The 10,467-nt window shown below is 36.9% G+C and overlaps 1 long non-coding RNA gene across 1 annotated transcript; it reads right to left on the bottom strand.

Moving 5' to 3' along the window:
- Positions 1-4,272: 4,272 nt before the first annotated feature.
- On the bottom strand, positions 4,273-10,397 carry LOC147654209 (uncharacterized). Its single transcript, XR_015284699.1, has 3 exons — positions 6,839-10,397; positions 6,220-6,327; positions 4,273-4,925 (listed from the first exon to the last, which is right to left on the bottom strand). It is a non-coding gene; the product is annotated as an uncharacterized LOC147654209 (long non-coding RNA).
- Between the last annotated feature and the right edge of the window lie 70 nt (positions 10,398-10,467).

The following is a 10,467-nucleotide window of genomic DNA, read 5'->3' as shown; positions in this document are numbered from 1 at the left end:
GTATTTACACCATTCATGATAGGCAAACATGATAACCATGACACTACAGAAACTCCTGCTCCAAATGAAATTCTGTCCAAATGAACCACTATGTAACAGAAGTTATTTTAAAATCCAGGATTTCCTCATATGACATATAAATATCATAGATGACATTCAACCAGATCAAGAATAAAGCAACATTTAAATGGAACACACTTTGGAAGAGAACAAATAATCAGTCCAAAGAGTAGATCTACATTAATTTAAAATAAAAAAAAAATCATCTTATTACTTCCTTAACTCTTATGTCCTGCTCAATATCTTAAAAATATTTATATAGAAACTTGTAACTTTTACAATGCGGACAAAGTTTAAATTTTGCTAATTACATCTGCTCTCCTCCTTGACCTAATCCTAATAAAGATGACTTAATTGCAGAATAACTTATTATATCATGGCTGTGTATTTCTTACACAATACACAATATTCTACAATATAATTCCAAGGCTTAAAAAAAACATAAGATTCTCAATTAGAAAGACAGCAGATCAACAGATAAAATCTTGTTTCAATCTCTGATCACTATCTGATATTGCAAGATGAAGAAAAAGCCTTGTTCTTAACCACCCACCTATTTATCAGTTACTGCATGGGAAGAATGATTCTTTCAGATCTCTTTGGGCAATCTGCTTATTTGTTGATGTATAAGATCTAAATAGCTTTATTTTTAGCTTTTTAATAAATTTAATGGGAAATAATTAAGTTTACATAAATAGTTAATCAAAAGTGTTTGACTGTTGGAAACAAAAAAACCTTTGGACAATCCCTTTATTCTGAAGCCAAGATGACTGACAGCAGCATGTACAACAGGGGAACAGAATGCATGATGCTATATTGATGAATGATGTCAAGATCCTGCACCATATGGCATTCAATGATAAACACAAGTTGCAAAACCAAAAGGGAGAAGAAAGCAATGACTCTTTACCTGAGGGTGCTTTTGTAACATTTAGCAGAACAGCTGGATTGCCCAAGAATGAATATTCCACTATATTAGTAAACATATTGCAAAGTTAGTAAGATTTTAAATCCAGTAAATTAAAGTTCCTTTGTGCATTATAGATAAAATCCTGAACCGATGGAAATCAACAGCAAAATAACTATTCCCTTCACTGTAATAAAAATCTTTCCCATTTCTAGATTGATTTAGTAATTAAAACTTTTAATAGTACCAGAAACTTTAATGGCATCAAATTTTGCAGATATGCAAATTTTAAATTTGCATATCTGACTTTTCTCAGGGGTTCTCTGACTACAGTTACAGGATTGACTTCACATGATCAGTGAAGCTGATCAGCTGCCTTCTGAAGTCAGTGGAAGGTCTCAGAATTGTTTTGGCAATCACCAATTTGATAAAAACTAGTTTCCTGAAATAATGGTATACCTCCTAGAAAAAGATGAAAACTTTAGATGTCTATTAAAAGTACATGAAAATCTCTATTAGAAACAGAAGCAATTTTTTTTGTATATTTAGTACAAGATTTAGATAAGGCACAGAATGCAAGATAAGCCCTTGATATGGTCCTGAATGTTTTTCATGTCTACTTCTTTTTCTTTGTACACAAAAACATCTAGTGCCTATATAAGCTTGTGAGTTCACACTTGTGTCTATGTGCAAATAAATTTTCCTGTGCTACTGCTATAACTCATTTACTCTTATTATGTTCTCTCCTTGTTTATTAGCACCATTTGTTATGTCGCATTTAAAATTAGATTGGGAGATATTTGGGGGAGGAATCATTAGCAGGTTGCAATCAGAACTCTAATTATGCTGCTACTGGAGGGTGTTGAGGAACCCATAGCTGAGTGAACAGATGTACTCATTTTTAATAGGGGAAGTCATGTCATAGTAAATTACAGCTCCATTTTCTAGAATATGGGCCTATTGAAGGATTTGCAGGTAAAAAGTGGTAGCAGAGCTGAAATTGAAAAGTGGTGACATATCTGACACGCTAAGTGCAGACACTTCATGCTGTTGCTCAGACACTGCACACTGATGCAGAATGCAAATAGGTCCACGACTTCTTCCACCAACAAAGCTTTAGAAAGCTTTAGAAAGGCAGACCCTCTGGAACAGATAAAGCAAGTGCTGACAGGAAAAGTTACAAGAGAAAGAAAGGGTTTATTGCCTGGCAGTGTTAAAGAATTAAAGCAGCTTTTTCTGGAGGCAAGACAATTTACTAGCAGAGGCACTAATGGCCTAAAAAGCCAAATTTCTGCTTCCTAGAAAAATAGTCTGCTCTGGCTGAGTGGAAGAATGACAGAAAAGTTACAGAAGAGCCTACTAAGCTAAGCAGGAAGCTTATGATGACAAAAGGCCCTAGGTCTGCAGGTGCTGAAAAAATACATGACTTTATCCTTTCTGGACTAAATCCCCACAGAAAGCAATGGAAAAATAATGAGCAGTCCGAGCAGCAGACTCTGTATTTCTTGAGTTCACTGGATGCATGCACAGTGACAGAGATGAGACTGAAAATAAATATGAGAGAGCACTGCAGCTGGACCAGACAACTCCAGCTGAGTATCCTATCTCTGACAGCAGCCACAGAAGGTACACAGGACAGAGTATATAAATGGGGCAAATATAGAGGGACAATTTCCCTGAACATTCTCCCAAACTTCAACAATGCTGCTAAGGGGCTGTCTGTGCCAGGTGTAGCTTCCACAAAGCCAGTAAACACTGCAGCTTTTTCTTCTGTGCATATATGTGGCCCTAAACTTCTGTAAACTTTTAGCCTCCCCAGTATCCTGTGTCAAGGACATCTAAAGCATAACTATGACTTGTGTGAACAACCACAGTCCTCTTGTTTTGAACCTTTGAAAGTGCTACTTTGAGTTTGTGTCCCTTAGTTCCTAGAAGCAACATAAGCAGCTTGTTTGCTATGCTGATGGTTTTCCAAGAGGCCATCAGCAGGCTGGCCAGTGAGTGCTGCTGGCTGCTAGGACCAGCAAGTCATACAAGGCTCATTTTCTTTTATTTTGGTAAATGATAAAGGCCAAAGAAAGTGTGTCATTCACACTCACCAAGACTAAGCATGTTCCTTGGCATCGTTCTGTCCCATTCTGATACTACCTAAGCCAATGCCAAGGCACAGTCTAGAGCATGTGTTGTTTCTAACAGGCAGTATAGAAAGACTGCAGCCCGTTCAACTTCCTTCATGCTATCCCCTCCTCCAGCTCTGCCCTAGCAGGCATTTCATGCCCCAAAAAGCCATATGCATTTATGTTATACCCCAGGATATACATATGTTCACCTCATACTATGAATGGATGCAAGATGTAAAATATTACTGTGTCCATTCATTCAATTCAGCATGTCCCATGGATGGGAACAAACATTTTGGTGTCTTCCTCCATAACCTTTGGTGACAGCTCATCTAATTTCCTGAGAGTGGCCATTCTCTGCTCTCATTTACTACTACAGGTTTTTGTTGTGATTAGCAACAAAAGGCCACTTGCACAAGTAGAACTGTACAAGTTTATGTAGCCTTCCAGGCATGGTCTGCAGGTAGTATGTCTAGAGCACTCCAGGGGAGCCCATTGGCCAGAAATGGGTACAAAAAGATGTAGTGGCAGCCAAAAAGGCAAGATACACTGATCTTGCTCTTTACTCTTTCCTATCAAGCTCATTAAATTATCCTAAAGGTACAGAGAATTTATCACAGTTTTGACCTCTGATACAGATGCCTAATTACCCATCACACAAGGATATTAGCAATTGGTAAAAGAAATGACACCTAAGTGCAGAGGACATACTAAAAAAAAAAATGGGTTCCAGAAAGGAAAAATTTGTAAGAGGCAGAAAAAGTGACAGTCTGTGCTTTGAATGCTACTCACAGCCACAGCATCCCTATAAACAACTGACTTAAAGAACTGTTTCTAAGTTGGAAAGTTCCTCATTAGATAATCTAAAAAATATATAAATTGTTAGCCTATGCACTTTATTGCTCTGTCACAAACAGTGCAGTCACATATGTGCAGCTAGAAAATAATCCGTAAATTTTAACAACTGCTTCTCCAAAGGATGGACTTAATGGTTCTTCTGTAATTTTTCTCTAAAAAAATCCTTTTTCTGTTTCTCTGTTTCTGCTGCATCTCTTCTGTATTTTTCTTTTAATTTTTGGATTTCTCAGCCTCCTCTGGACTGAATTCTTCTGGGATCCTCCCTCGTGGGGAGCCCTGCTTATTTCAGTTCTTATGATTTGAATAAAACTCCCGAGCTCGTTAGAATCTTGTTTCTCGTGTTTATTAACAGGTCATCACAAAACTTAACAGGTCTCTCCAGGCTGGCTACACAAGGTTAATCTTTGCAATCTGGTACATTTCTTTCTTCTGATGGTACAAACAAGGCCTTGTGGCACACTTTGTGTCTGATGCACAAAATGGCCCCGAACTATGCAGTTCTTTTATCTTTATACCTATTTTTACCCAATTAACAGTAGACACGTATATTATTTTTCTTTATGACCCAATGACCCATCACCTCTGTGATGCACTGCGGCATTTTCTATCCAATCACTTACTATTACCCAAAAACCTCCAGGAGAAGAACGTGAAGAAGAAAGAAGAAGGGACAAGGGAAAACACCCTAAATCCTCCATCTTGTCTCCTGTTCTCTAAACTAACTTTTTCACCCAGTTATTTAAAAAAAACCTTTCTAATCTACACACTTACACTTTTAGCTTTTTCTATCAAATTTAACATTTGTTTTCATGTATCACCATGAAAACATGCTCATGAATTTCATATTATATGAAATTCAGTGTTTTTCTGGATCTTATAACTAATTATCAGAAACAAGGACACATACTCTGTATTCCAGACTCCAACATCTTCAAGGCCTGCATCATTGGTTTAAGCTGGTTCTTCCAGATGAGAGACATCTGAGGCAAAACAAAGTAAGAGCACAGCTTTGTCATGAATACAGCAAATCATTCATATGAACTCAATTCTACTTGCACTAAAGCTTGAGAAGAGGCTCTTCACAGAGTTGAAAATGAGTTCACTGAAAGGAAGTGTAAATTCAGACTGATACCTGAAGAAGTGGAAGGACAAAATAGATTAAGAGAACGAAAGTAAAATATTTAATCTAGACTGCTCCTCAAGGTGTGCTTAGCATTTACAGCTGGGTTCTGCATTGCCAACTTTAAAAAACCCACCAATTTTAAAGTGTCTGTGTGTAAGAAATGTAAGGATGAGAGGAATGATCAGGAGACCTTATGATACTGTCCTTGTTTTTGTTTGACAAAAAGAAAAGCAGTAGTTTTGTCACTGTAGTGTTGTAATGCTGAAGAACAGAAAGTCAATCACTTAATCTCTGCTGGTAAAACCTTCCAGCACCAGGAGCTCTGGGACTGTGGTTCATTCCCACTCACATCAATAGCAATACAGCTGTATGAAGACCTATCAATACCAATAGCTTTTCATAGTGGGTATTGTTCTGTGGTAATTTTCCAAGACCTCAGCTAGGTAACAGTGTTATGTGCACAAGTCTCCTGTTACCAAAGGCGGATAAATCTGTGGTAAATGTATTTCAAACAAAATTTCTACTCCAGATTTCCTCTGTCATTGTGTATTGGACATTTTAATGTATAAAATCAGGAAGTGTAGCATGATGTAGCTTGTTATGTTGTTATAGATGTGTTTATAACAGAAGCACATTTACAGTGAGGATGTGAGAATACACTGCTTATAAGATTCCACCTACTAACACATGAACAGGGCTGGCCTCAGAAATAGCTAGTAAATCTGAATAAATCTCTGATGACTGACTGACATCAAAACAAAACTTGAAAGATTAGCAAAAATTTATGGAAACTGACATTGAACATAAGATGAAAGCTCTTCTGAAAACAGAGAGTCTCTGGAGAAAACTAGGAAATTTAAAAGCTTTGGTATGTCTATTGATTCAACAAAAATGTAATTACTCTACAAGGGAAAAGACAAATTAGGAGACATGAGCAAGACTGCTGTGGCTTGAATAAAAGTGTAAGTTGTTGATTTTATAGGAGATGAAATTATGATAGTCAAGATGTGAAATATTACTGTGTTCATAAAACAGAGCATGTACTATAGAACCTTTGAGTTTCAGTAAATGTATGAAAACCGTGATTAGGACGAACAATTTAGTCAGAGGATAGACACAGGTTTGGATAACATTGTTTTCTAGTAACTTACTTTATAGGAATTTAACAGAAATCTGATTTTTACATGCCACATTCACTGCCATCTCTGGAAATACACCAAGATGTGTTCAGAGGCGTCTGAATTTAATTTATTAGCATTCTGTGAATTCAAAGGAGTGGAGACATTTATCATCAAGAGGAAAACTTAAATTAAAAAACAAGTTGTGAAAAGTTAGAAATCCAGAAGAAACTTATTTCCTTGCTGCATTGGTAAGGATATAACAGGAAAAGGTATCTAGGATGCAATTTATTTCCTCTCTACTCATCTAATATTTTGCAAAAGTGCATTATCTGTCATTATTTTTTCCATTGTAAAAGTAACTCAGGTCAATAAAAAGAATTCTAACTCAAGTCCCGATGAGAATGGAAGCAAAACAAATAATCCTTAAATAATCCTTAGTCCACTGTCAGTGACATTCACCCTTATCTAGAAAAAGGGTATGTCAACATCGTCACAAAACTGATTTCTAATTATAAGACATTTCTTTATAGAATTAAATATCTGACAGCATGTCACTCTTTAAAGATCTTACAGACTAGTTTCCATTAGGTACTTCTGTGTCTTATGTAGAATACACCCAGAAAAGAATGCTGAACATTTCTTAACTTACTGAGTCACGTTCAGAAAACTTTGAGGAGACTTAAGTTCAAATCTGCAATCCTTAGTGGAGAAGAGCTTCATTTCTGTTCCAGTACTGTTATTGCAAAATGCAGGCTGGTGGAAACTGAAGAACATAAGAGTGTATTTTAGTCAGTGACCTTATAAATCTCTGGGGGAAAGACCCAAAATACATATGAAAATAGCCAGTGTTCTTTAACAACACCCTCAGTAGAAAAATGGGCATGTATTCAACATAGCTGAAGTTCATCTGAAGAATGGATCTGTAACTCTACATGTCCCCAGACACATGTTTGAATTTATGTTCAGACTATTTAAACAATGTAAACAGCCTCCTAATGTTTTTCTATTATGATTAACTATGCTGCTGTAAATCTTGCTTTAAACATGTAGCTGGATAATTCTTGCTGTTGGGAAAAAAAAACAGTCTTAGGTTTGCACAGCTATGCACAATTGAGGCCACAGAGGGCATAAGAACAGCAAGACATACCTCACCTTTTTTCTTGGCTTCTCTGGGTACATGAGAGACTAGGGGAGCTGAGCAGGGTCTGGTTCTTAGCAGAATGATTTGGAACACAAAGCAGTACCAATTGTATCAGAACAAGTGCCTTGGGTGGGTTTTTTTAACACACCTAACTATTTTCACCTTTCCACATACTTATGAAAGGGCGCTTTTTAAAAAATTTTTTCCAGATGGACAACTGTGCAAAAGACTTTACGGTAATGACTGATGCACAGGATGTATCCTCTAATTAAATATTAACTCCACAGCCTTTTCCAGAATACAGTTTTAATGGTTGCAAACAAGTATCTTACACCTTTTTTTTTTGCTTCATCGTTGCATGAAAAACTTCTATATGGTTTTTATTACTTTAATTTTCAAGATTAAATAAAGGATTGTAAGATAAACCATCAGATTTCTGAAGAAAAAGGATTTTTTGGTTTTACTTCTCCTATAATGAAGCAGCTCCTTTGGTGCTGCCAATCTATATGACATAGGCTTATTTCAGATTTGTATTTGGCTATCATTAATCAACCATTAGTTGTTTTTTCTACTGTCAAATTCAATCTGCATGACATCAGCATGTCACCAGTAGAACAGATGTCACTTTATTATGGTCTTTTTTTAAATTAGTGATCTAGTCCTCCTTGACATACTATAATTTACTTGCAGCAATATAGGTGCTCTGATGAGGACGGGGACATAACCTAGAGTGACAGCCAACAGAGTGGCAGTGATCTGTTGAAATATTTGAAACTGAAAAGAAAAATCTATTTCAGTCAGATAAGCAGCCAGAAGGATCAAAGGATGCCAAGAAGTCTTCTGTTTGAAAAATACAAGCCATTGTACAGCAAAATGGTTCTTGGACCTTTTAATGGCTTACTTGGATTGCTAGCACAAATTATTCTGTAAATATATTTAGGAGGTCAGTGTAACAACTCTCTAATTTGTTCTAATGCTTCAATAATTGGTTTAAAGCTGGTTTAAAAATATACGTATATATACACACACACACATACATGCATTTAGACACAGGTCTTACAGTTTTGCTTCAATTTGGGTATAAGATGGAGCTTCTCTTACAGTACCTGACATTGTGTCACTTTCTGATAATATAGCTGCTGGTAGTAAAAGACTCAAAATGCCATTTGTAGTTAAAATCTTTATTTTCAGATATATTGTCTAGTTTATTCATGCAGAGAAGTCATTTTACCTTTTGACCTTTCCGCTGGACTGAGCAAAATGAGTGAAGACATATTCTAAAAGTCTTTGTGTTTGAGTGAATTGTGACTGCAGCTGAAATTGCCAGAGTCTCCTGTATTATTCACATTAATTTATTTGTAATACAGTTGGCCAAACTATTCCATTTTCGATAGTTATTTCATTATGTTTAGATTTATAGTGAAGTTAAAAAATTAATGAAGCAGAAAATCAAAGCATTGTAGAGCATTTTAATCAGATATAAAGTACCAGAACTGCCATGCAGGCACAGGTTTTAATTTGGTAAGATTTTTACTTAACAGATTAATTTTGTTCATTTGCCTAATTACTTTCTATAGCACAAAATAACTGAAAATTTAGGGTATAAGCCCATGCTTAAACACATTGCTGAAGTAGAGCATATTTTTCAAGATTTTCTTTGCAGGATAAGAAGAAATCTTATGGAATTTTAATAATAAATAGAGCTAATAATAAAAAGAGCCTAGGGCTCTTCAGACATGCTATGTCTTCTCTCCTTGATCTCTTCAGGAGCTGGAAGTATCTAAGACTACTGGATTCAATCCTATCTGTTTATGTCTCACCTCATGCAAAAAGGGTTTGTTTCCACCAGTACTTTAAAAACGTGAAATACCTGTCAGAGCACTTGCTTGGAGCTGGTATGTGTTAGCAAAAGCTCTCTGGGGGCTGGAAAAACTGTGTAGGTTATTAGGAGTTATCAAAAAGCTGAAATTAAGTGACATTGATAGACACAAGAAGAGCAGCAAATCATTCAGAAATTATTAAAAAGTCAGGCAAATGACCTAAGGATCTGGAAAAGCATAAAAAGGCAAGTGATAAATACAGCTAACCAAAGAGAATACCAAATTAATTAATGGCCAGATTCAGAGATTACTCTGAAGAGCAGCAGGTACAGAGCAGAGAGAGCAGACACGCATGAGAAACTTTATAGACCCCAAAAAGTAAATGTAGCAAATGGCAGAGGAGAAGGACATCCTGTGGTGTTTGGTAGAAGATAAGCATTGCGTAGGATATTGCTGCTGCAGCTTTCACAAACTCAGTCATGCACCAGGGCAGTGCTGACAAAGAAGTACCAAGAGAATCACAGGATCAGCTAGATTGGAAAAGACCTCTGAGATCATTGAGTCCAACCTATGACCAAACACCCCCTTGTCCACCAGACCACGGCACTGAGTGCCACATCCAGTCTTTCCCTACTACCTCCAGGGATGGTGACTCCACCACCTCTCTGGGCAGGCCATTTCAGTATCTCATCACCCTTTCTGTGAAGAATTTCTTTGTAATGTCCAACCTAAACCTCCCTGGTGCAGTTTAAAACTGTGTCCTCTTGTCCTGCTGCTGGATGCCCCGGAGAAGAGGCCGACTCCCACTTGGCTACACTGTCCTGTCAGGTAGTTGTAGAATTTGCTAATTCATGGTAATCTGCAAAAAAAACTGATTAACGAATGTCCATGAGAGCAAGTAATGTAACTATTTCAGACAAACAAGTAACATGGTATTGATGAAAAGTGCTCTACTACCTCGTGCCCCCAGCAGGTTTTTGTGATCTTCATGAGTAACTCGAATGTCTATGTTAGAGCAGCCATTGCTTGCATTATGCTTCCTGACTGCGTAAATAAATGAGCACACAGACCTGATAAAATATGAACAGCTACATGAACATTTCATCTCCTTTTCATCTTTTTTTTTTTTTTTTTTCCACAGAAATCATATAAGTAAAAAAATTGGCTAACATTTCAGACTACTGTCTGTAGACTCCACTAAGTGGTGGAGTCACTGTCCCTGCAGGTGTTTAAGGAAAGACTGGATGTGGCACTCAGTGCCACGGTCTGGCTGAGTTGATGGTGCGGGTCATAGGTTGGATCTCAGAGGGTTTTTTC

Source organism: Cyanistes caeruleus, chromosome 3 (assembly GCF_971803275.1).
Source record: "Cyanistes caeruleus chromosome 3, bCyaCae1.hap1.1, whole genome shotgun sequence".
Taxonomy (NCBI): domain Eukaryota; kingdom Metazoa; phylum Chordata; class Aves; order Passeriformes; family Paridae; genus Cyanistes; species Cyanistes caeruleus.
The sequence above is the reverse complement of the archived record's forward strand: the minus strand, read 5'-3'. Positions and strand labels throughout refer to the sequence as shown.